Source organism: Schistocerca gregaria, chromosome 10 (genome assembly GCF_023897955.1).
Source record: "Schistocerca gregaria isolate iqSchGreg1 chromosome 10, iqSchGreg1.2, whole genome shotgun sequence".
In the NCBI taxonomy this organism is placed as follows: domain Eukaryota; kingdom Metazoa; phylum Arthropoda; class Insecta; order Orthoptera; family Acrididae; genus Schistocerca; species Schistocerca gregaria.
In genome coordinates, this window is record NC_064929.1 from 133,128,362 (window position 1) to 133,155,322 (window position 26,961).

The window sequence follows — 26,961 nt, forward strand, 5'->3', positions numbered from 1 at the left end:
TGTTCATAGGTATCCAGACAGATGGCACAAGAATGTGGATAAGTTCACAAAAGCTGCAGTTTTTGGCACTCCAAAATGATTCTTAGGGATAGTTAAATTACACTTTCATTTATTTCTGTCCTCTGGCATAATCTTCTGGGGAATTGCAGCTATATATGAATGTCCTGCAGAATCCTTTTCAGGGATTCTTATACTTAAATGCCAATCCATGTGTTCCCAAATGGTATTTATGTTTAATAACAAGAGTGACTTCAGGAGAAATCAATAATTCACATTTACAAAACTAGAAGTAAAAATAATTTCCGTATATAGATTTTGCATGCATCTCAAGGGTTCAGAATGGAGTTTTATATTCTGATAGAGAAATCTGTAACACATTGCTACAGCACATCATTCAGGAAATAGAACATCTTAAGGAAAAAAAAAGTAAAATAATACTTCATTAGCCACTTCTGCAATATCAGAATACTTGGACTCAGGAATGTAAATTCTGCATAACTCTAATACTGGGTAATTGTTAAGTCCATGAAACATTTTAAAAAATCAGTATAGGTGAATGGCAAAAAACAATGATACACTATGTGAAAGACAAACTTTCAAACATTTTTAACATGGATCTGGCAAGTTGTTTTGGCAAAGTGCCAACAGGTGCACCACTGACTGTAGTTGCTGAAAATGGTGGCAAACCAGATAGAGAAAACATTTTGCGTGTTGGAATTTGTCCATTACCAACTGGTATTGAGTGTACAAAGAACTTCCTGTGGTAAGTTTTACAAGACATCATCAGTTTCAAACAGCATAGTGAAGTGATAAAAGACCAAAGTTGCACAGATGAAAACTGCTGCATAGCTGCTCGAGAGTTACTTGTTTAACCTCAGCGAAACATGACAGACCTTGTAACAATTGCCCCCATCATTCTTTGTGATACCTTATCATTTATTCTAAATATATTAAAAACAAAGATTCCAAGACTTACCAAGCGGGAAAGCGCCGGCAGACAGGCACATGAACAAAACACACACACAGAATTACGAGCTTTCGCAACTGGCAGTTGCTTCGTCAGGAAGGAAGGAAGGAGAGGGAAAAATGAAAGGATGTGGGTTTTAAGGGAAAGGGTAAGGAGTCATTCCAATCCCGGGAGCGGAAAGACTTCCCTTAGGGGAAAAAAAGGACAGGTGTACGTGTCTGTGTATGTGCGGATGGATATGTGTGTGTGTGTGTGTGTGTGTGTGTGCGCCAGTGTACACCTGTCCTTTTTTTCCCCTAAGGGAAGTCTTTCCGCTCCCGGGATTGGAATGACTCCTTACCCTTTCCCTTAAAACCCACATCCTTTCATTTTTCCCTCTCCTTCCTTCCTTCCTGACGAAGCAACTGCCAGTTGCGAAAGCTCGTAATTCTGTGTGTGTGTTTGTGTGTTTTGTTCATGTGCCTGTCTGCCGGCGCTTTCCCGCTTGGTAAGTCTTGGAATCTTTGTTTTTAATATATTTTTCCCATGTGGAAGTTTCTTTCTGTTTTATTTTTATCATTTATTCTGTTATTTATAATAATAAATGAAGGAAATAGAAAAGTAAACAACTCCAAATTAAATGTAGTTTAAAACAAAGAAAAAAACTTTAAACTGCAGCTATTTTAGTTCTAGTTTTGTCCTTTCTTTCCCATCTTACTTACCCTGTTTACCTCCTGCAGCAAACGAGATGAGTGCTTAACCTCACTTCCTTTTATACAACTATTTCACTTTACCCCATTATAACAATGATGGAGTCTCCTCTGTGATGTTTTTAGGAATTATTGATGCATTCTAAGTGTCAAATTTGATTGTAGACATACATTACAAACTGAGCAACCATATTTGAGGTATACTAGTACACAAACAAAATTTGCCACTTCTAATTACAATTCATCACAAATTTATTCACCTCTCATAACTATTTTATTGTTTTAAAACTCGAGTTTTTCATTTTAAAACCTATACATAAATATATTATTATCACCATTGTAACATACTTCAAGAATTCCCTGTATGATGTGTCACAGAAGTAGATATAAATACAATATGTATCTGTTTATGTATATAATTGTGTGTGTATATAAACTTGACCACCATGTAACAAGTAGTACAGTTTGATGCAGTACAATGAACTGTAAAAACTACTTCTGAAAAAGGGAAATAAGAACTTGGGCCCATGTCAACTGTGTAACCAAAGGAAATTTCATAACTTATCAAATCAATATGCTGGACAGTCACTTTGCTTTCATGCAGGTTACCAGCTTTTGTTTCCATTGTGATGAGTCCGTACAGAGGGAAAGGGAAATATGCTGGAAATATAACAGAAAGGGAAATGAAAGATAGAAAGAATCATTTGGAGATATAATCTTTCATATGATATTTTTAAAAATAAATGCAATGAAATAATCCCTTGTTTTACAGAAAAAAAGTCATGTTCACATTAATATTGGCTACATACACCTTCAGATATCTTGGTACAATATACTGAAGAGTAAGCTGGTAACCACACTTGTTGTGCTGTTAATGATCTAGGTGAAACATTTCTTATGGCCACTAAGGTATATTTATATCATCCAGTGTGGTATGTCCAAATATAATTGAGAACAGAATTTCTTACAAGTATTTAACAACACACTTTTCAGTTTATGGTTGCATTAATGAAAATTGTTACTTGACTCACAAAATGGACAGTACCAAATGATTCTTTGCCTTCTGTATTTAGTCCTGAAATACCAACTTTTATTTAAACATGTGATGTTGATGTTAAATAATGTCTCCATATGATAAAGATATTGTTTGCCAGGAGATGAATGCATGTAAAATGCCAGTACGCAGTTCTATGTGGCAGCTTCACTCTTCTCATGTCTCTTCATTTACCAAACTCATAATGCTTGGTCCCAAAGAATTTAAAAAAATTGGCCCAATTATTATTTCCGTTTTGCTTGCTTCCCTCACTGACATTTTTCATCTCCAAGCAAATGTAATATGTTTATTGAATGTGACAAATACATAAGAGAAAAAGATAACAGAGAAATAAATTTTTATGTTCTATATTTCTATTTGTGAGTAGCGTGCATTTTGAACGGCTAAAAACTCTCTTTTTCTGTGGTCAGGGAGGAAGGGGGGAGGTATGACTTCTACAATACTAGGTTAATTATTAATTGATTCTATTCAGAACTGCATATTACATGCAAATTAGTTATCAGTCAGGTATGAGAGAAATATTATCAATTCTAAAATTGTAGGGCACTTTTGTAAGATGCAAGTGCACCCATTTACTAATTCTTCAGGAAGTATGTGGATCTACAAACTGCAGTCTGACCTGAAAAGCCTGTAAAAAGCTTATAAAAAGTCTGATGTTTACTTTGGAGTCTGGACCACATGGTTGAACATGCCATTGAAAAGAAAATATGTGATTCAGTGTTTGCAGCTGCTAAATACTGCAGGATTTAGTTTTACCAAATGAAATGCACTATCTGTAGTTTGAGACTTCAGTCTTCAGCAGTACTTTCATCAGTCAGCCATCTAATTGAAAACAGACTACTAGCTTCAACACCTGCCTCAACTTTTTGATTGAAATATTTTCAGTGGATCGGTTATGTATCAAAAGATCCCCTTCAAATATGCCACATATGGACATAAAACAAAGCCAATCTGCATAAACAGCAAATGTGTATAAGTGTATATATATTTTATACATATTATAATAATTCAGTACAATATGTTTCTGTACATAGTACGGATGGTAAATGGCGAATTTATTTTACATTTATGAAAAATCCCTAGTATTCTGAGTGATCTCTGAGATCAGTGTACAAATAAATAATGTTAAAATTAAAGCACCAACAGTTGCCAGTATTTAAGTCTTACAACACAACAGTTTTATCAAAGAAAATGGCAAAGCAAGACTCTTAACACATGGACTGGTCTTGAGCTTCAATTGCACAGGTAACTTGCATCCAAGGCCTTACTCACAGCTTCATGGAGGCTTGTTTCAGTACTCTGTACACGTCGACATCTGGAATCTTTCACTCACACATCTGACAACAAACCATCACAATAATGATTGCCCGCCATGAACTAAAAAACAAAATTAACTACTAGCTTGTTTCATATAAACCAACAGTCCTGATTTTCTTTCAAAACACTGTTTAACACCACAAACTCTGCTAAAAATAAATCCTCTGTACAAATAAAATACTTTTCTTTGAGACGTCACAATAACAGTTCTCTGCTGTCTGTCCACCATGCATTCATGGCACAATTACACTTATATGCTACAATGTTTTAAGGAGATCACTATATTCTCATTTGATTCATCAAAAATCTATGGAGACGATACAACAAAGTTTGTTCCATATTATTTTTTCTTTGTTCCACAGGAAAACATTTACACAAATAATTGGAAAAAACATACCCTGTATCCAAGAATCACTTCACATCATTTTTTTTTTTTTTTTTTTTTACGTGTTTTGATTGTTATGTGACTTTATATCATATCATCAGTTCTAGCTGACATGTTTCTTTAAAAAAAGGAAGAAAATGCATTTCTAATTATGACTAAGCAACTGCCAGTTCACTGCTCAAGTTTTACTTGAGGAATGTCACTTGCAGTTAGTACAAATTTTGTTAAGTCATACTCTACATACCTTTTTAATTATAATATTTTTGTGCACTGTATTCTACATGAAAGGCAGAGCAATAATTGAACAGTTTGTTTGCAAGATCACATTAGTAAAATTTGTCAAAGTCACTATAGGGAACCTTCCAAAAAGTACAGTTATATATACAATGACATATAATAAAATGATAATTATTTTCACACAAAGTAAATGATGCCACCACAAATTAGTTCCACTTTTGCGAGAGACGATACCTCTTTTTTTTAATTTTTTTATTTTAGAATGAGAAATAAGTGTGTGAATACTTCTCACAGTCTGGCTACAATTTCTCCTCAAAAATGTTTAAATGTATAAAACTGCATAGCAGTAGGCTACTACTGTGCCAGTGAATACCCTCGTGTACATTTATTTCTCATGCCAATAACTCTTTATGTTAACTAGCTCCACAATAAGCAAAGTATAAAATATATCTTACATTTAAAAATGATTACTCTGTCACTCCAAGAACTATATCACATGATTTTGTTTAGTATGTAAGGAGGCAACATAGTTGAAAAATCAGTGGACTTTATGAAGTATCAACCTGATCATGATAACTCTTTAATAAATGTGTCATCAACAACTTCAAACATTCTCCTCCATAACATTCCCTGCCATTTTACTTGTGATACTGAAAATCTGTTTCATGTGACAGATGCAGAAGTGGCACCCAAGATAAAACTGAACACATTTACAGCTACCAACGAGAAAGACATGCAAGTGCTATTTTTGGTAAAATGTATGCTGAAGTATGGAAATAATTACAACTATAAATGTAATTTCAGGTATAAGTGCATAGGTCAAGTAAATGTAAAAATAATATTTCTTAATATGCTTATGGAGAAATGTTCTCGATAAAAGAGACCAGCTGGGGTATTACAAGATGAAGCTGTAGTGATGTACTGGTGGGCATGTTACATTTGTCAGTGTATGTCTTATAGGTGTTAACTTGGTTTCACAATGTATTTAGTTCGGTGTGAACGATCCATTACCTTGACAATAATGTTTAGCTTCAAGGTATCTAAACTGCTCCATGTAATTTAATTTCTCACTTTTGCAGTTAGGAGTTAAATGGAACAACACTATGTAGTATGAACATCTGAAGATATTGGTTGGAAGAAGAAAATACAGTTTTAGGATGTTCTGTGCAATAAAATCTTCTCAGGTTTCTTTTCATATCAGTTTGCAAGCAGCTCATGTTTTCTGTCTAGCACTGCATCTCAAATTGCCACAAGTCATTGCACCCATCTTATTGTTTCCACTGCAGGTTAGCATGCTGCACTAAGGGCAAATTTATGTCAAACATCACAAGATTTGATGTCATGTATTTCATTTACCTCCTCGATAATACTGTCCCAGAAATCACTCTCTGTATGTAACAGATATTGCAAATTGAAAGTCCATTAGAAACAATAAGGCAGAAGCAATGTGCTAAATTTTGTACCTCAGCAGTGGAGAATGAGCGTGGGATTTTGGTCATATGAATGCAGGGTTGTGTGTCATTTAAATGATTCTAGTGATTTAAATGTCCATTGCTGCCATTGACTATAGTTCAGTTTGAAGTAGCTGATACAACAGCTAACGGGCAGACTGTCACCAACAGCAATACTACAATGGGCGACATGCAGGCACCATCGGCTTCCACTGTATTGCCACTTCCACTGTGCAAATAACGTATTGTAGCTGACAGTTCTCAAGTAGGGAACTTTTCCAGACGTGAAAATTTTGTATAAGGCAAGGAAAAAATGTAACTTGGGTAAAAACCCATTTTTAACGAGCTGAAAGCCACATATAGATGTATACCATATGTTAATTTCAGAATATTATGTCATTTTCATAGAAGATGAAAACTTTAAAATTGATATATGTTAAGAGTTAAATATTGACAGAATTGAAAAAAAAATCTTGATTATTGTAGTTTATTCGTAGCAATTTCATACTCAACATTGGAAATATCCACTGCCAAACAATGTATTTTGGTAATTGCCAAAAATAAAAAGTATTTCAGTGAATTTAATAGTTTTCAGAATACGACATGATAAGTGTGAAGCAGTTTCTAAGACACAAGAATTTAATGTAACTCTGGTCCTGATTAAAATTAAGGACAGGATATTAGTATGATTAGAGACATATAGAGATTTTTACCATATATGAATTTGAACTTTTTCATGATTTTTGTAGGAGATTATTTTAAAGTAAGGGTATATCACCATGAAACACTGTCGGCTGCCTGCAAGCGGTACTTCAGATCATAAATGTCACATGCATAGTAATTTAAATCAAACTGTATAAGGACACAGACTGTGAGACATTAACACTTTGCCATAAGATTGAAGGACAGTATGTTTCTTCTGAAATAACTCCTACAGATACATAGAAAATTGATCCAGAAAGAAATCTGTGACAATTTTATTGCACTGACATGCCTCAAAAACATTATTCTGCATAGGATAGTCCAGATTTAAGAGTGGCTGATAGGCCACGTAGACTCACACATTATCATCTTCGGTTAAGTCCTGGTCAAAACTCTGTATCTTGATAGTGAAGGTAATCCAAAATAAGTTAAATGTGTGACTCATAAAGCTCTTGTGAATGTTCGCCAAAAAAAATCTGCCACACCTGATGGTGAAGAAAGCACGAAATAAAGATATACATTGAATGCCATAAATATTGATCCCTAACTCCAGAATAAATATTTTTAAAATTCAGTGTCTCTGAAACAATTTTACCTTGTGTGCTACTTTCTGTGAAACAGTTCTTCTAGTGTTCATAAAGTAATGCTGTATTAAGACACAAAACATACAAAATAATTTTGTGCTTTATTTCAAGTCCCAAATATAAAATTAACTACTCTGAAAACACACACACACACACACACACACACACACACACACACACACACACACACACACACACACACACATACACATCCCACAGACATACCGCCACACACACATTCATTTGTAACTGTCAAACTTCAGCACTGTAAAATGAGGCTACAAGCCAATTTCTTGTATATTTCCTCAACACATTTGACAGTTAGTCTGAAAGCCATATGATTTGGACACGTATTCCATTATTTGGAACGTACTACAGCCATAAATGACGTGTAGTGGTAGAGTAACAAAACCATTCTGTGGCACTCATAATGAGTGACCAAAGTATCCATAACAAATTATTACAGTGGGCAAGGGACTCATACTTATTTCACTTTTTTTAGAATCATAACAATTATTCACACTACTTCATACACATTCAATCATTTCCTCAGAACTCTCATTGCTCTCATGGATTATTAATGTAAGAGAGAACTTTGTAACTATATATTCTTTTGATAACTCATCTTTCCAACATTATTAGTATAGCTTTTAGTACATATCTACAGTCTCTAATGCTTTCTACAGTCTACCTAATCTTTCTCTGTAGTTATTTAAATATATATGAATAGCAATCTCTTATATGTCTTTGACTAATTTCTGTTCTCATCTAAGTTTAATGTACACGTGTTTTATACATGGCATCTGCAAATCCATCCTCTCATTTTGAGAGGGCAACAGGCACAAAAGAAGACAACATGTATTTAACGATGGTACTTTTGTGGCAATTTGGCAACAAATGTATTCTATATTTATTTATTCTAGCAATGAAAGTCTACAGAAAGGTGCACACTGGTGTGATCTCCACTATAGTCCAGTTACATTAATCCACTTAATCTAAGTCTGTAAATATGAAACTATGTAATGAAGAAGCATGTTCATGAAATTTTGGGCACTTGAGGTTTTGGAAATGCTCACTATAAATGTATTGTCATTTTATGTGTTTGGAATTGTGAGGAAGAACTGGCACTGCAAGAACAGTGGTGAGAAGTCATTAATCAGTTGAAGTATACAGTTACAGGGCAACTATGTATCGATAGTGATCGCAGCAATTTCCACAGAAGCAGTTAAATTATTATTTCAGTTTCAGGGTACACCTTCCAAGTCCACAGATAATGTATTGGTGAGATTTCTATAAAGAGTTCTACATTTATAATATTGCATGATAGAATGAGTGGAACAATGAAATTATTCTTTGTGAGTTGCATCCCAGGCAGCTGACAAGGGGCTATAAATGTGGAATGAACAAAATAAACTTCTAGACATAAAAATTCTGAACTTATTTTTGCTGGCTGTATAACAATAAAAAAAGAGTTGTATATGTGACTGTGATGTTATGTTGACCATATTTAACAACTTTGGATTTCGTAATGTGTCAGACAGTGTCTGGCTACAGAACATAGTAGAAAATGGGTTGTCTTTGACATTATCTTCTGAAATAAAGTAATCTAACACACTATCTGCGTAGGAGTAACGTCTGAAAAGTAATTCACATTCAGGTCAAACTTTGCTCAACAATGATTGTGAAAGTAGCGGAATGTTCAGTTCTGGAGGTTTCTCTAGAATTGCTCAGAAAACAGAGGAACAGTAACAGAACATGAAGGGGTGTGCCTGCTACCATCCAAAATGAAATGTAGAACTGCTGTCAATATGACATAAAACAAATTTAACAGCAAATGCTCCTGCTAAATTTCTCTTTCTACTGTTGGCCACTTGCCTGTATTGTATCAAAAAGCAGGCAAGATGTTTCAAATATGGCTGCATGTAGCTGCCTGCTTTGAAGAGCAATTTAGAAACAGGGAGCAAAGATAAATTACTGAAAAATGTAGACTGTTTGTATTTACATTCTTTGGTTTCTTTCTCTTTCTTTCTCTCCTAAAAAAAGATTCTGTGTTTATTTTTAAAGACTATATTTACTTTTAGCAATATATTTTGCAAGATCTATAAACTAACTTTAGATAGTTACAACTTTTAGTGTATGATGAATACTTTGGTTCTTGAGTTAAATTATCTAAACACCAGTAGAAGGTTATAAACATGTTTTGTTCCTTGCCTCAGACAAGTTCTATTACGATACTGTGTATAGAGAAATTATATGTATGAAAAATGAGTCGGGCATTGATAAATAGGAAATTAAAATGGCTATTGGCCCCATTCTTATGCCACAGAAATTGCTCTAAAGCTCCTTTCACAACCTGGACCAGTGCAGGAAATAACTTAGAACCTATTGCAAGATACAGTGCTATGAAAAATTTGTTAATGAAGACATACATGCATTCTGAATTCTGAAGACCTAAAACTTGTGTTAGAGAATAGCATGTCTCTGTAGTGTACTGAGAGAGAAGTGTTGTTGATATAAACATATTATTGTTACTGAATTAAGAATGTTAATTTTATGCCAGAATTTCACTGAAAAAATCCAGTGAAATTAATGAACTTTAAAAAGCCACAGAAGGAAAACAATTGCAAAGAAACTTTTACAATCTTGCTTTTGAGAAATTGCACTCTGCATTGAGCATTATACTCTGCATTGAGCATAACATTAGGGGGGGGGGGGGGGAAACCAGAAAAAAACACAACCTGTATATTAAGCTCAACTACTATCGAGGAGGACAAAATGAATGACACAAAAATATTTCACAGCTTCTGTCTATCAGGAACCATAGTATTGAGAAAATAATTTTAAGAATAGAAACCAAGTATTCAGTTTCATCAGATAAAATGTTAGAAGTCATTAGCAATTACTGGTAAGGCACCGTCTATTAATGAAGTGCTTATGTACAGAATTAATACCACATCAGAAGCAGGTTTTCTTCCCATTTGGCATACTTGGTCATTCTATGTAAAAGACATTTCCCTGAACAATAAAGTTTCATTGATAACACTTGTGTCAGTCAAAATGGGTGCAGTATGACTCTCAAATGGGGCTTGCAGAGCTAGGGAAAGTGGAATTAGAGTTAATTGACTTGTGCACATTAAAAAGTTTAGAGTGATAGCAGCACTGGAGAACTGCCTTTTCTGACAAAAACACGTATTATCGAGAGCGCGAGTAAGAAACACTTACATCTCGTACAAAAATCCATGCACACATCTTCTGGGTAACATTTGTCTGAAATTTCTTTTTACCAAGTAACTACATTTGAAACTGCACAAAGGCCAAAGCCAAAACTCTTGTCGGCATTTGTTATCTGGAACTAACCCGTCATCTAAATTAAACTGACATTCTTTCCAGTGGTTTCCTTAATGTTCCTTGCACCTGCATTATATTTCTGGAGCCAAACAGCCACGAACATTAAATCCCCATTAGAACATAACAAGCCAAGAATGACAAGCAAACAGTTTGCTGCAAGTTTTCTTTTGCTGTACTGCTCTCTTTCTGCCTCACTGATGTAAGTTGATATATTTCAGAAACATTATGATAATAAGTACTTAGTGTAATGATAGTTGTGTACAATAACATGATAAGAATATGAAGCTTTCTTCTGAGTAGTCTAGATATATGTATATTCTATTCTAAAGTAATTTTCTTTTATATACTAATATTTTTTCTGCGAGAAGGGAGGGATGGGAGGTTGCAAAGGGTGGTCCTACCAAATTTGGCCACGCACTTCATGAGTAACAATTTTGAGGGAGTATCAGAGGTCAGTTGATAAATTAACTGTGACGGTGACAGTGGTATGTGCCGTAGGTACCAGGTGGCAGCCCGCAGATAGCGGCAGTACCGTACGTGCCGCTGATGTGACTCTTCTGTCCCACGGTAGTAGAAGAGGGTCACAGGCTGTTGCTGTCATCCGAGACAAACTTTGGCGAGAGTTAAAGCTTGTTCTTGTGCTATTTTTAAGCCCATTTTTTAAAGGACAATTTAGTGGTTCTCATCACTGGGAAGAATCCATTCTGCAGATCCGGAACCTAAAGGAAACATAGAAAGAATTTTTAGAGGAATATCTTACAATGGCTGCTTGCAGTAAGCAAGCTAATAAATACAATAGAAAATGAAAACACAAAATGTTGCTGTTCTGTGATGGGGTAATGTTAAAGTTTTAATAATCAATTCATAAATAAATAAAGTTTTGTAAATACATTTTCTGATAAAAAAATGTACTTCCTAAGTGGAAATGCTAAAACACTCAAAAAAGGTACGGAAATGCACAAGGTTTCAGAGCTAGTGGTCTCTCTTTCTTCCTGAAGGGTTGAAGGGGAAGGAAGAGAAATGAACAAACAGGACTGTCAGGGTTTAGGAAATTGGGTGAGTTATGGGAAAGTTGCCCAGAACCCTGTGTCAGAGGAAACTTAACAGAGAGGATTTGTCAGAAAGACTGATTATTGGTGCTTGCACTGAATAACATTTGAAATCTTGAGAACTTAAAGGTATAAAAGAGGGTAATAAGCAAGACAGATATTACTAAAAAAACATTATCCAACAGTCAATAAGAGCAAAAAACTGTGCATTGTGCATGACAGAAATGTAAGTGGGGGGATAGACAGGTCAGAAAATAAGAGATATAGAAAAATAAAAGGGAGCAAAGAAAAGGAATAATTGCTGAGAAGAAATGCTGAGCTCACAGAAATTAACATATATTTAGGTGAGGTGGATGGCTTGAACTGAGCATGTTATAACATGCATTCCCACCTGTAGAGCTGCGATAAGCTGGTGTCAGGAGGGCGAATCCAAATGACTTGTGCTATTGTTAAAGCAAATAAAGTTATTCTTCCCAAATCAGATTTATTCCGCAAGAAACATAAAAATGATGAGAATGTATCAGTGCCTGTTTCACCACACATGCCATCTAGATTCCAACTCCTGACAGTGGTTTCTCAGAACTCTGGCACTGGGATCATAATGTGCTGAGCATAACACGCTTGGTTCTTGTCACCTATCTGGTCTAAATTTATGTTAATTTCTGTGGTCTCAGTATTTCTTTTCAGTAACTATTCCTTTTCTTTGCTCTCTTTTATTTTCTATTGCTTTTATTTTCCAATCTGTCTCTTCCTGCCCCCACTACTTCCTCCTCCCTTACTTGCTTCTATACAATATATAATGCAATTAATTAACTTTCCACTCTTATTGACTATAGTGTGATGTTTTTTCAGTAATCTCTGTCTTACTTATTAACCTGTCTTCCACCTTTGAGTTCTCAGGTTTTCAAAACTCATCTGGTGCAGGCACCCACAGTCAGTCCTTCCTTCTCATCCTGTACAATAAGCCTCCCCACCTGGGTCTGGATGGCTTTTCCATAACTCTCCCTATTTCCTAAACATCACCAGTCCTTTTCTTTCATTTCTTTTCCTATCCCCTGAACCTTCTGCCAGTGAAAGAAGCCACTAGCTCTAAAATCCTGTCCATCTCTGTATGTTTTGTATGTGTTTTGTCCTGTTACCACTTGGTGTGTAGATCTTTTTACCTAGCCAGTTATGTTATATTTTTAAACATTGATAATTTTTGTAAATAAATTTTTGTTCATTTGCAATTACATGTCTGCAGTCCTGGAACACTTAGAAATCTCTGTGCCACAGTAATGTAGCACACTGCCAGAGGAGGCAAAACAAAGAAAACCAATTGATGCAATCCATTGATAAAATAGAATATTATGTGGTAATATGTTTTTTGTGGCAGTGTAAATGTTGCAGCTGTGTCAGGTCAATCCAGATGACTTCTTTAGTTGTCTGAACTTGTGAACAAATTTTCTTTCTGCAGCAGAGTGCATACTTGTTTGAAACTTGTGAAGTTTGAAATGTCAGCCTGTGAGGGTGGGTCATGACTCATGCTGTAGTGCACAGTTTTCATCAGCCTGCAATCAGTCAAAACCTTTGAGTTCCCAGAATAATTTAAGATTGAATGACCACTAAAATCTAGATGTGTAGAAAATAATACTAGACTCAGATCAACTGGGAGAGTGTAAAGAAAGTGTAATTCACCTGTAAAATATGTTGCTTAGAAAACCCTCATTCATAGAATTCTTGAGTATTTTTCATCAGACCGGCTCCTTTATCAAGTTGGATTAACAGAGGTGATAGAAAAGACGCAAAGAAATTCTTCGCAGTGTATCACATTTTTTTTTTTTTTTTTTTTTTTTTGGTGGGAAAGTGTCACAGAAGTTCAGAAGAAAATGCAAAGAAAATGCAGTGATGCATGCTGTGTACCATGGAGAGTTTTAATCACAAAATTTCAAGAGCTCACATTCCAAAATAAGTCAAAATTGTATTATTTCCTCCAAAAACCAGTGATTGCCAAAACATTATGACCACAGTCCATGACAAGACTGAATTCTGCCTGGTGGCATTGCAGGCATGTGACTCGGTAAGGAAAGTGTATAATCTGAGCAGAAATGAAAACAGAATCATTTTAGTGATGCATAGCATTGAACATAAGGCTCCACAGCAGATGACTCGTACATGTTCCAATGTTGACACAATGACATGTTCAATTATTATAGCAGTGGACATGATATCATTGAGATTGATCTGTGAATGAATGAAAATTTGTTGCCTGGTCAGCTGAAGCACATTTCTCATTACGCCAGGTTAAAGGTTGTGTCCAGATACTCCATGGTTCAGGCAAACAGCTGCTTGCAACGTGCCCTGCACCACATGTGAAAAACCCTTGGATACCATATTATGCTTTATGGAACATTTACCCATGTTTCTATGGAACCCATGATAGCAATTAAACATACAGTGACAACTGCGGACTAAGTGAACATTATTGCAGACCACCTGCATCCCTTCACACCTTGTCTTCCCCAACAGCAGTACCACTTCTGGTCAGATAACTGCCTGTGTCACAAAGCCAAGATTGTGTTGCAACGGTGTGAGGCCATGGTAGTGAACACAAGTATATGTATCAGCCACACAGTTCACCTGATCTGAAACCACTGGCCCATAATTTATGGGAATTGTGTGACCTGTGTGTATATGTCTGATGCTGCACACTTCTACAAAACTATCAAAGACTTGTCAAATCTATGCTGTGCATTTGCTGTATTGCTTCCAAAAGTTGACCGAGCAGGTTGTCATCACGTTTTGGCTCATCTGTATTGTTAAATGGCTAGTCTGGAGAGTCACAGTTGCGGATTATCTGTCTAATAGCTTCCAGATGCAACAAAAATTTGATTTTCAGTTTTTAATTATAGATTAAATTTGAAAATTTAAGATGCTGTTGAATTTTACTCATTAAGAGTTAATCTTATGGCAAAAGTTTAACACAGTATGACAAGTGTTACAGTTGGAAACTGTGTGTATGTCTTGAGTCAGTGTAACTCACAGTGTGCAAATAATCTGAGACTACATCCAGTATTTGAGTATGAGAGCACATTATGACATCCATCAGATTTTACTTATTATTTCAAACCTTTATCCTTTATAAAATCTTTTATCACTAACCTCCACCCCTCCCCCCCCCCCCCCACCCCACATGCACACAATAATGAAAGGAAAAAAAGTTTTGTAGCTTACAACATTTTTGCTATTCATGCAGTAAAACTTCAGCATCAGGCATGGCATTATAATTCATTATGTTTTTACCGCTAACTCTGATCACAAGATGTTTTGCAGACAGAATCCCCATATACCAATGAATGCACCTGCAAAATTATACCATTGAATGATCCATAGGTGAAGAGCAGTGATTTCAAAAACATCGAGATGTGTGAAAAACTAGCTTTTGCTTTGAGTGAATCCCATATTTGACAATAAGAGTGCTTAGCAACTTCCAGCAAACTTTAAACATAATTCAAACCTTCTTTGAACTTTTTCTCACTGACATACACAACATAAAATGCATAACATTACCTCATTTCTAAAGTACTTAGGCATTGAAACACAGGAAGCTGGAACTTCTAACTACTTATGTTCTCCTGTCAAATAATCAATTTGTTTCCCCTTTATATTTCAACTGTGTCTGTCTAAATGTACTGTGTATATGCTACATTCATTCAAAGTGACCAAAATACTGTACATGCATTATTTTTTATTAATTTAATATCCAGAGCATACTTTTCAATCCACTGATTACAATGTTGTATTTAGTTACACTAGAAGCCGCATTAATGAAACAGATAATTGAAATTATTAGTAAAGAATGCAATGATAAAAACAGTGTAAGCTAATTAACACACACACACACACACACACACACACACACACACATTCTGCCAGGCCAGACTGCAAGCAACAGTGCATGATGGGAGAAGCAGCTTGGATGGTGGGGCAAGGAGGAGGCTGAGTTTGGGAGGGGAGGGATAGCAGGGTAGGGATGGGAGACAGTGAAAGTGCTGCTTTTGGCAGCATACAGGGACGAGACGAGGACAGGATAGGCCAACTAGGTACAGTTGGGAGGTTAGACAGAGGGTGGAGTGTTGGAGGGGAGGTGGAAAAGGAGAGAAATAAAAAGACTTGGGTCACATCGGTGGAATACAAGGCTTTGTAGTGCTGGGGTGGGAACAGGGAAGGGCATAGGTGGTTGAAGGATAGTGACTAATGAAGGCTGAGGTCACAAGGGCTATGGGAACATAGGATATAGTGCAGTGAGAGTTCCCATCTGTGCAATTCAGAAAATCTGGTCTTTGTAGGAAGGATCCAAATGGCAAAAGCTGAGAAACAGCCATTGAAGTAAAGAACATTGTGTTGGCTGGCATGCTCAGCAATGGGATGGTCCAGCTGTTTCTTAGCTATGTTTAACTGTTGCCATTCTTGTGGATGACAGCTAATTGGTTCCAGAATGAGATTTTCACTCTGCAGTGGAGTGTGTGCTGATGTGAAACTTCCTGGCAGATTAAAACTGTGTGCTGGACCAAGACTCGAACTCGGGACCTTTGCCTTTCGCGGGCAAGTGCTCTATCATGTGAACTACACAAGCACGACTCATGCCCCATCCTCACAACTTTACTTCTGCCAGTACTTCATCTCCTACCTTCCAAACTTTCAGGAGTACTAGTTCTGCAAGGTTTGCATCAGAGCTTATGTAAAGTTTGGATGGTAGGAGATGAGGTACTGGCAGAAGTAAAGCTGTCAGGATGGGGCGTGAGTCGTGTTTGAGTAGCTGAGATGGTAGAGCACTTACTCGCGAAAGGCAAAGGTACTGAGTTCGAGTCTTGGTCCGGCACATAGTTTTAATCTGCCTGCAAGTTTCATATCAGCTAATTGGTTGTCATGCCTACGTAAAATGCACCACAGTGATTGCAGCTTACCTTGTAGTCAAATGCTGCTTTCACAGGTAGCCTGGCTTTTGTTGGAATAGGTGATGCTTGTGACCAACTGTCTACTTCAGTCCAGTAGCAAGCATTGCCTGTCTTATCAAAGGCTGGGCCCAGTGAAAGCAGTCATTTGATCAACAAGCTAAGTTGCAACCACTGTGCTATATTCTATGTGGGAATGACAACAAAAGGGCTGTCCGTCTGACTAAGTGGCCACAGACAAACTGTGGCTGAGAAACAGCTGGACCATCCAGTTGCTGAGCATTCTGCTCAACACAGTGTTCCTCACTTAAGTGACTGCTCCACAGCCTATGCTATCTGGATCCTTTCTACCAAGACCAGGTTTTCTGAAGTGCGCTGGTTGGAACTATCCCTGCAAATACATCCTATGTTCCCATAAGTCACCTAGCTCCAACCTTCGTTCGTCACCGTCCTCTCCTCTATGCTCTTCCCTGTTCCCACTCCAGCACTACACAGCCTTATATTTCACCTATGCATCCTAAGTCTTTTTACATCTCTCCTTTTCTGCCCCCCCCCCCCCCCTCTCCCCTCCTCTCCCGACACTCTACCCTCTGTCTAAGCTCCAAACTGCTCGTAGCTGCCATATCCTCTGTCCTGTAGCCATCTCGTCCCTTTATGAAGTAGCACTTTACTGTTCTCCACCCCTACCCTGCTATCCAGTTCCCTCCCCAACCCCCACCACCATCCTCCTTATCCCCACCACCCAGACTGCTTCTCCCATCATGCACTGTTGCTCCCAGTCTGGCCTCAGCAGCCAACAACAGTGGTCATGTGTGAGCGAGTTGTGTGTGTGTGTGTGTGTGTGTGTGTGTGTGTGTGTGTGTGTGTGTGTGTGTGTGTGTGTATTGCCTGGTAAAGAGGGTCTTTTGGCCAAGCTTGCTTGTTTAGAAGTCGTCTTGTTGTGGCTGCCTGCAACTCAACATCTCCACCCACTACATGGTGCTTAGCAATTTATGCTGTTCATAGTATTATCAGATACCATCCTTTATTATTCAGTTAATCATTTAATGAATTCACTAAATTAACATAATTTCAAATATGACAAATCAGTGTAAACTGGTAATTCACAGAGGAGCTATACAAAATAGTTGAGTAATCTCCCCTGCCTCCCCTCACCCCCCCTCCCCCCCCCCTCTAGTCATTGTAAGCTTTCATGACCAGAGCTGCTGCTCCTTAACCAAGGAGCTCCTCGACTCTGCTTGCAAACAGCCCTTGGCAGACCAGGAAGGTCACCCATTCAAGTGCTATCCCAACCCGATAGCACTCAGCTTTGTTGATCTGACAGGAACTGGTGTTGCAACTGTGGCGATGCCATAGACCGATTAGAACATCTAGTTTCGTAAATTTTCACCCTACAGTTTTTCAGACTATAATTGACTTGTAAGTCTTACAATCACAAAAGATGATTACACCTCCCCATCCAAAAAGTTTCCATCCTTTGCCTGACATACAGAATGATAAGATCTATGCATACAGCAATCAAATGAGCAACATCTAGTTAGAAAAGCGTATCAAAGATGGTGCTCTGAGAGCACACAAGTAACATGTCCATGAATGTTCACAGTTAATATTTGATGCGATCAGATCTTTGTGTAATGTGTGTGCATCCGTCTCTCACTGGGTTAACGTCCATCAAGATTCCATATTCCTCTGTTGTCGAACTAACATCCTGGTGAAAATGTGTTCACAATTATGATCACAATGACAGTTTCTTGTTATTGATACCAATGAAAATCAGTGACTTTTTTGTGACATTTATTATAGCCTGCATGTAGTTTGGATCTTATGAACCTTTCTATTGTGAATAACAGGATGGATGTGCAGAAGATAATGATGTGTGGTACTAATTTTGATAAACTATGATTTAAAAGACAATTAGGCTTACTGTCACTAAATATTGAAGTTCTGATAGTGGAGTGTTACAACTGCTATGTTGAGAGTGAATTCAGTGGTCTGAAAATGAATGTAGACAGGCTGCCACTCTGTCATTGTTTTTCATAATGTCAAAAAGTAAGGATGCTTTACTTGGTTGCTTACTAACACCATTTTGGACGAAAATTAGCAGAACAGTTTTTGCTAGGTTTACCTGGGGAGTAACACAGAAAGAACATCCATTTAATAGAAACAGACAAAGAAAATGGTATTGTGCGCTGTGTCCTGTTAGAAGGAATGGCATTACTTCTATAATTTCAATCTTTCAGGGAAACATACTACAGAAAAACAGTAGTAAAACTGAAGGAATAACATTTGGTCTGAATGCTCCAAACTATTAGCGTAATAATAAAACAGTCAAACTGTTAGGGTCTCACGTGTATCAAAATCTCAGCTGGGACAGTGACACAGGATAGCTGTGTGGCAGATTAGCATGTGTGACAGTGAGGCAATGCAGGGGACCCTGTCCAAAGTGCCGTAAACAAAACAGTATACAAGGGTCATGGAGAAAGCCAAGTTCAATCCATTTTACCAGTATCAGTTTTAACTTTTTAGTCAAATTTTTTAGTATGTCACCTTGAGCTATTGTTTCTTTGGTCACTTTCCAAGAGTGTCTCCATTTCTTTCCACACATCATTTCCCATTCTTCTGTAAGTCTGGAAATTATCTTGCAGTGGAAATGAATTCTGGCAGTGCGAAGGAAGCAATACATTGCTTTTAGGATTTGTTCCAGTGTATTACAGTGTTTAGTACACTCATTCCACCGATATTTGCACGATTAACTGGCATTTTGAGGAATGAAGTGTTTTACATTCACATTTTTCTGTCATATGTAAATATTGACACATACTGCCCATTTATGTGTTTTTCTTTTCTTTTCTTCCCCTCAAATGTAAATTAGTAATTCTTATCCAGCACACAGTACATAAATAGAAATTCTCACATGGAGTAGGAAGAGTTGTCGAGGATAAATATTCTCAGTGTATTTTCAGATTTAACTTTGGCACATGTGAGTTATTTTATCTTATTGGCTAGGTACCAGAATTTCTGGTGCCAGTGTTGTGCACCTCTTTTTGGATTAACGCTGATCTTAATGTGGAATAATCAATGTCAGTTTTTCTTCTGGTATTATAATCATGTACAGTGTGACTGTAGTTGAACTTTTGCTAGGACAAGAAAAAAAAAAAAAAAAAAAAAAAAAAAAAAAGGTCCTTGCATCTATGACAGGCTGGAACCACTCTAGAAATACAATTTCGCAATTATTTACAGTACTTTTCAAATGATGGACAATGGAATGTTCAGCTGTCACAAAATAGTGTGTGCATTGTTTGAAGATCACACAGTGCATCCAGCATTCTCAGCTATGCACAACAGTAACTTCTTCAACAATTTGTGGTGCAAGTGGCCATCATCCTCTCTGAGGAGCAATTCCCAAATTGTCTGTTGATAGATACTTCTGAACCATGTTTTTAAACCACAGTGTTCTTTTAATTTGGTGATACGAAGAGCAGTAGCCCTATTGCTGTTGTTTTGATGAAACAGCTTCCCGACTAAACCTTGCTCACCTTGTCCTGACCCATGTTGACTTTCTTCAAGTGTAATGCACACTAATGCTTGTGTTTCAATCCTCTGTCATTGTACCAGTACCAGTGCCTAATGGCAAGATATGGCACCAACAACAACAAAAGTCCAGCTGTGCACAGTCTAAATGTTATTCCTATAAAGTTGAGTACCTATATGGAAAATAGGTTTCCACATGCAATGGCTCAAATAGTGAAAGTTTAATTATGATCACTCTGTACATTGGTGTTCCTTTCAACTGTAGCACATTATATACAACTAATTTTGTTAGTGAGTATGTGTACTGTGATGAAATAGTCAACATGCCTAATTTCTTATACGTATGTCTACAGATTGGGGGTTGATCCCGCTGCTGTTTTCCCACAAACTCAGAAAGGTGGTAGATGGAGGCTGCCAAGTTGCGACTGTAGGGAGAGTCTGGAAGGCTTTCTCACCCAAGTGTCCTAATGTTCTTCACAGTGTGGGGCTATGCTGTAGGATGATCTTCCCAGTGCATTTATTGTGCATTACATGATGGAGTTCAAAAATTTACTGTACAACTCTGGAAAGTGCTGTGAAGTATGTGACAGAGGGTACTTCCAATTATACCACTTATTAAGACTTCTTCCTGTTCCGTTCATGTATGGACCACGGAAAGAATGATTTCTTAAGTGTGCCTGTGCATACTTTAACTTATCTAATCTTGTCTCCCTAAGGGAGTGATATGTAAGAGGTGGATTCCTCATGTAAAGATGGTTCTTAAAAGTATGTAAATAGACTTTCACAAAACAGTTTGTGTCTCATCATCAAGCATCTGCTAGTTCAGTTCTTTCAGCATCTTTGTGGTGTTCTCTCATGGGCCTAACAAACCTGTGATCATTCTTACTACCCTTGTTGGTATCAGTTCAATGTCCCTTGTTAGTCCTATTTTGTATATGTCCCATGGACTTGAGCAGTATTTTTGTATGCCTTGTGTGAATGTATTGTAGGCAGTCTCCTTCCTAGACTCACTGCATTTCATTGATATTTTCGTTTTGTGAAGTGCACAATTTTACTTTTCTGAACATTTAAAGCATGTTGCCAAGCCTAAGAAATCTTATCAAGATCTTATTTAATACACTCCTGGAAATGGAAAAAAGAACACATTGGCACCGGTGTGTCAGACCCACCATACTTGCTCCGGACACTGCGAGAGGGCTGTACAAGCAATGATCACATGCACGGCACAGTGGACACACCAGGAACTGCAGTGTTGGCCGTCGAATGGCGCTAGCTGCGCAGCTTTTGTGCACCGCCGCCGTCAGTGTCAGCCAGTTTGCCGTGGCATACGAAGCTCCATCGCAGTCTTTAACACTGGTAGCATGCCGTGACAGTGTGGATGTGAACCGTATGTGCAGTTGACGGACTTTGAGCGAGGGCGTATAGTGGGCATGCGGGAGGCCGGGTGGAAGTACCGCCAAATTGCTCAACACATGGGGTGTGAGGTCTCCACAGTACATCGATGTTGTCGCCAGTGGTCGGCGGAAGGTGCACATGCCCGTCGACCTGGGACCGGACCGCAGCGACGCACGGATGCACGCCAAGACCGTAGGATCCTACGCAGTGCCGTAGGGGACCGCACCGCCACTTCCCAGCAAATTAGGGACACTGTCGCTCCTGGGGTATCGGCGAGGACCATTCGCAACCGTCTCCATGAAGCCGGGCTAAGGTCCCGCACACCGTTAGGCCGTCTTCCACTCACGCCCCAACATTGTGCAGTCCGTTCACGCCCCAACATCGTGCAGCCCGCCTCCAGTGGTGTCGCGACAGGTGTGAATGGAGGGACGAATGGAGACGTGTCGTCTTCAGCAATGAGAGTCGCTTCTGCCTTGGTACCAATGATGGTCGTATGCGTGTTTGGTGCCATGCAGGTGAGCGCCACAATCAGGTCTGCATACGACCAAGGCACACAGGGCCAACACCCGGCATCATGGTGTGGGGAGCGATCTCCTACACTGGCCGTACACCTCTGGTGATCGTCAAGGGGACACTGAATAGTGCATGGTACATCCAAACCGTCATCAAACCCATCGTTCTACCATTCCTAGACCGGCAAGGGAACTTGCTGTTCCAACAGGACAATGCACATCCGCATGTATCCCGTGCCACCCAACGTGCTCGAGAAGGTGTAAGTCAACTACCCTGGCCAGCAAGATCTCCGGATCTGTCCCCCATTGAGCATGTTTGGGACTGGATGAAGCGTCGTCTCACGCGGTCTGCACGTCCAGCACGAACGCTGGTCCAACTGAGGCGCCAGGTGGAAATGGCATGGCAAGCCGTTCCACAGGACTACATCCAGCATCTCTCCGATCGTCTCCATGGGAGAATAGCAGCCTGCATTGCTGCGAAAGGTGGATATACACTGTACTAGTGCCGACACTGTGCATGCTCTGTTGCCTGTGTCTATGTGCCTGTGGTTCTGTCAGTGTGATCATGTGATGTATCTGACCCCAGGAATGTGTCAATAATGTTTCCCCTTCCTGGGACAATGAATTCACGGTGTTCTTATTTCAATTTCCAGGAGTATATTTGAGAATCTTTTTCATAGGCAACTACATCATTTGTAAAATGTCCAAGTTGAATCCAAATAGTGATATCCCTACTGTGACATTCACAGCCTGTGACAACACCCATAGAAAAATCCTGTCCTTTTCAAAACCTGCAAAGAAGAGTTTGGGTAATGGCTTTCCTCTACACTTTTTAGTCTTCAATAATAGGTTTTGGATGCAACAGATACAACTTTTGGATAACCCAAGCTTTAGTTTATTTCTTGCACTGCAATTTGTCTGACTACAAGTTTTGTTGGCATTTCATTTGCAGTGACACATTTGTCTTTTCTAAAGAACTCATCAACTCTGTCCTTGTTGCATACTGTGGAGACAGTTCAAGGTTTATTTTGGATACCTGTGTTCCCGTCTTTGAAGTGTCTCAACCATATCCTAATGGCTATTGGTGTCTACGTATACATCCAACTGAACAATTTATTTAGACAGCAGATGTTTCCTCTTTGACAAGGAATTCAATGACAGCATGCACTCAAAATATATCATTGACATCAGCTGTTTTGTAAATATAGTCTGTGGTCATATGGAAGAAGTTAATGATGTTCGAGTGTGGTAACACATAGTGTGTATTCATAGATTAAGATGAAGCAGTTGCTTTTATTGCACTGTTGGAATTGCAGTTGTACAAAGTGTTACTCATGAATTCTATGGCGATTATAAATAGGCCTCTTAATGAGTTTGAAATGAGAATGGCTTCTTTCTTTATTTTATAAGTTGGTGGCACATAGTCACTATCATCAAGTTTGTTAAGTGTTGAAATTGAATGTTTCAGTAATCTGAATGTCACAGTCCACATTTGAACTCTGTCATCCTACTAGTGAGAGGGACTCTAATAATTGAAGAAACATTATATATTGTACACCATACTGTAACATGACTACCAGTTTTTATGCTGTAAAGTATACATCTCTTGATGATGAGTTAATAAATGTTTTAGTAGTCTATCATAATACTCCTTGGAATGATCACAGCTCACTGCACAATTATTACTATTATCACTACAAATGTTTTTCTGTTTTACAAGATAATCACTGATAACTTTTATCTGCTTGAAGGTACTCTAATTACTACTGTCGTTTCATAATATATGTTATTGTCATCATCATGTAGGAAAATTCTGGCAGAATTTAATTACTTCTGGAATAAAAGTGACCACTCACAGAAAAGCAGAAGTGTTGAATCACCAACTGGCATATACAGAAAAGACAGAAAACTTGCTAGATTTAGTAGTTATCTTTTCTCAAGAAAGCGCACATCCACAGCTACACCTGTGCCTCTCACATCAAAAATACTAACAGCTTCCTTAATCAGTTCTCCACCAAGCCCACCTCTTTACCTACTGGATCCGAGTCATCACTGTTGATGCCACATCCCTACACACCAACATACTTCATGCTTATAGTCTTGCTGCTGTCAAACATCATCTCCTCCAATGTCCTTTAGATTCCAAACCCTCTACCACATTCCTCATACATCGTACAACTGTATCACAACACATAACTACTTCTCCTTTGAGGAGAAGGCACATAAACAAATCTGCAGCACAGCCAAGGGCACCTGTAGTGTTCCTTCCTACACCAACCTTCTTATGGGCTATCTACAGGAAACCTTGGTAGCCTCTGGAAACTCAAACTCCTTGTCTGGTTCAGGTTCATTTATGACATCTCCATGATCTGGACTCAAGACCAAGGTTATGTAATATTATGTAATTATAAATGTGTGTATGACTAGTTAAAAAAAACTACACAAAATATGAGAAACCTGTTTCATTATAAATGTAAATGTGTGCTCATGTGTTGTAAACTGACGACATCCATACAATATTTATTGTTCCACGGATGAATAAATAAATAAATAAAATACATCCTACTCTTGTTGCTTCATAACCACAAGACCCTCTCTCCCAGCTGCTTCACCAGGTCTTTCTCAACCCAAACCTAACATATCTCTTTCCTGGACATTGACCGTCGTTTCTCTGATGGCTCCATCCACACCTCTGTCCGTATTAAACCCACTAACCACCAACAGTACCTGCATTTTGGCAGCTGTCATCCCTTCCATATCAAAAAATTCCTCCCATATACACTCCTGGAAATGGAAAAAAGAACACATTGACACCGGTGTGACAGACCCACCATACTTGCTCCGGACACTGCGAGAGGGCTGTACAAGCAATGATCACACGCACGGCACAGCGGACACACCAGGAACCGCGGTGTTGGCCGTCGAATGGCGCTAGCTGCGCAGCATTTGTGCACCGCCGCCGTCAGTGTCAGCCAGTTTGCCGTGGCATACGGAGCTCCATCGCAGTCTTTAACACTGGTAGCATGCCGCGACAGCGTGGACGTGAACCGTATGTGCAGTTGACGGACTTTAAGCGAGGGCGTATAGTGGGCATGCGGGAGGCCGGGTGGACGTACCGCCCAATTGCTCAACACGTGGGGCGTGAGGTCTCCACAGTACATCGATGTTGTCGCCAGTGGTCGGCGGAAGGTGCACGTGCCCGTCGACCTGGGACCGGACCGCAGCGACGCACGGATGCACGCCAAGACCGTAGGATCCTACGCAGTGCCGTAGGGGACCGCACCGCCACTTCCCAGCAAATTAGGGACACTGTTGCTCCTGGGGTATCGGCGAGGACCATTCGCAACCGTCTCCATGAAGCTGGGCTACGGTCCCGCACACCGTTAGGCCGTCTTCCGCTCACGCCCCAACATCGTGCAGCCCGCCTCCAGTGGTGTCGCGACAGGCGTGAATGGAGGGACGAATGGAGACGTGTCGTCTTCAGCGATGAGAGTCGCTTCTGCCTTGGTGCCAATGATGGTCGTATGCGTGTTTGGCGCCGTGCAGGTGAGCGACACAATCAGGACTGCATACGACCGAGGCACACAGGGCCAACACCCGGCATCATGGTGTGGGGAGCGATCTCCTACACTGGCCGTACACCTCTGGTGATCGTCGACGGGACACTGAATAGTGCACGGTACATCCAAACCGTCATCGAACCCATCGTTCTACCATTCCTAGACCGGCAAGGGAACTTGCTGTTCCAACAGGACAATGCACGTCCGCATGTATCCCGTGCCACCCAACGTTCTCTAGAAGGTGTAAGTCAACTACCCTGGCCAGCAAGATCTCCGGATCTGTCCCCCATTGAGCATGTTTGGGACTGGATGAAGCGTCGTCTCACGCGGTGTGCACGTCCAGCACGAACGCTGGTCCAATTGAGGCGCCAGGTGGAAATGGCATGGCAAGCCGTTCCACAGGACTACATCCAGCATCTCTACGATCGTCTCCATGGGAGAATAGCAGCCTGCATTGAGGCGAAAGGTGGATATACACTGTACTAGTGCCGACATTGTGCATGCTCTGTTGCCTGTGTCTATGTGCCTGTGGTTCTGTCTGTGTGATCATGTGATGTATCTGACCCCAGGAATGTGTCAATAAAGTTTCCCCTTCCTGGGACAATGAATTCACGGTGTTCTTATTTCAATTTCCAGGAGTGTAGCTTGGCCACCCAGGGACAGCATATTGGCAGTAACGAGAATTCCCTTGCCCGGTATGCTGTATGTCTTAAACGGCCTTAGCAGACATGCCCTACTCCACAAACATAGTCTGCAAACAAATTTCTCATGCCACATTCACACAAACACCAAATTATCCCACCATCTGTACAAATCAGCTACAAGACAGTGCTCCCATGACATCCTTTATCACCCTTGAGTAGCTTACCCAGCTAGCCGCATGGTCTAATGTGCGGCTTTCAAGCAGGAAGGCGTGCTGGTCCCTGGCACGTATCTGCCTGGTGGATTAGTGTCGAGGTCTGGTGTGCTGGCCAGGTGGTTTTCCAACTGCCTCAGTGAATGTGGGCTGGTTCCCCTTATTCTGCATCAGTTACACTATGTCGTTGACTGCTGCACAAACACTGTCTCCACATATGCTTATGCCATAATTACTCTTATCACACAAACTTTTGGGGCTACACTCATCTGGTATGAGACATTCCAGAGGAGGGGGGGGAGTGTCCACTGGGAGCCGAACTGCGCACTAACTCTGGGTTTGATGTGGGGAGGCAGTGGGGTGGGTTCACTGCTACGGCATGTTGTGGGG

The 26,961-nt window shown here is 39.4% G+C and overlaps 1 protein-coding gene across 6 annotated transcripts in view; it reads right to left on the reverse strand.

Annotated features, from left to right (window-relative positions):
- Nucleotides 1–1,913: 1,913 nt before the first annotated feature.
- LOC126293440 (CUGBP Elav-like family member 4) overlaps nt 1,914–26,961 on the reverse strand; it is a 669,441-nt gene continuing 644,393 nt past the window's right edge. For all 6 annotated transcript variants that reach the window (XM_049986670.1, XM_049986672.1, XM_049986673.1 and 3 more), the window contains one exon: nt 1,914–11,453. The gene's annotated coding sequence lies outside the window, so the exon portion shown is untranslated. The remainder of the gene's footprint in view (nt 11,454–26,961) is intronic.